Source organism: Triturus cristatus, chromosome 12 (genome assembly GCF_964204655.1).
Source record: "Triturus cristatus chromosome 12, aTriCri1.1, whole genome shotgun sequence".
NCBI classification, from domain to species: domain Eukaryota; kingdom Metazoa; phylum Chordata; class Amphibia; order Caudata; family Salamandridae; genus Triturus; species Triturus cristatus.
In genome coordinates this window covers 726,869,835-726,870,743 of record NC_140595.1, presented here as the reverse complement: position 1 = coordinate 726,870,743, position 909 = coordinate 726,869,835, and the positions used below count along the sequence as shown (strand labels likewise).

Sequence of the window (909 nt, the reverse complement as noted above, 5' to 3'; positions counted from 1 at the left end):
GGGACAGCAGGTTAAGAGAAATTACACATGGGGAGGTTAAGCATGTAACACGGGGGAGAATAAAAAAGAAAATGCAGTTTTATGAAGTGTGTTTGCCAATCCAGCCAGCACTTTTGTTCTATTTCTCTCTTTGCGTCTTTTATTGGTAAAGTAACTTTCAAGTGCATGCGCAGGTATGAATGAGAGAGCAACGGTATAATAATTTGAAGCGTTTACACCAGTGCTAAAGTAGGAATGAGGTGTAGCAAAGACATGAAAGAGGTAGCGATAACAAATATGTGGAGAGGCAATAGTGACACAAAAATAAGCCACCTATTTATAAAACTGAAATGGAAGAAATACTAAAGGTTAACTTCTGAAATTGTAGCCGATAATAAAAAGATTCTCGTTGTTGGCAGGATTCGAACCTGCGCGGGGATACCCCAATGGATTTCGAGTCCATCGCCTTAACCACTCGGCCACAACAACTTGCTGTAAGCTGCCTACAAAAATTTTGTTTGAAAGTTTTGAAGTTTTCCCACATCAAAGTACTGATATTCTGCAATGCGCTTTTTAAAAACAATGTTTTTTTCATCATGCACGTTCTGTCCTAAAAACAAAAATTGCATGAGTATATCTCTGGATCTGTAAAAGGATACGCTTGCATTCAAACTCTCTTGTGGCACTCAAGTTTTTTGGACCCTGTTGCACTCTGTTTTTGCGCTGCTTTTAGTCTACGACCCATATTACAGAAGTCAACCATCTCTGAGTATTTGGGACTCCTTTGTAAGTGCCTTATCTTTAATCCTTGAAAAGCTCTATAATAAAGGGGTCTGTCAAAGATTGCTTGAATGGAAGATAAAAGAAGGCCCACTTGTCTCACCAAATGCAGTAGAGAAACCTGATGTTTTACTCATGTTATCCTTAGTT

The 909-nt window shown here is 38.7% G+C and overlaps 1 non-coding gene across 1 annotated transcript; it reads right to left on the bottom strand.

Annotated features, from left to right (window-relative positions):
* Nucleotides 1-386: 386 nt before the first annotated feature.
* Nucleotides 387-468, bottom strand: TRNAS-CGA (transfer RNA serine (anticodon CGA)). The gene has a single exon. It is a non-coding gene; the product is annotated as a tRNA-Ser (tRNA).
* Nucleotides 469-909: the final 441 nt, after the last annotated feature.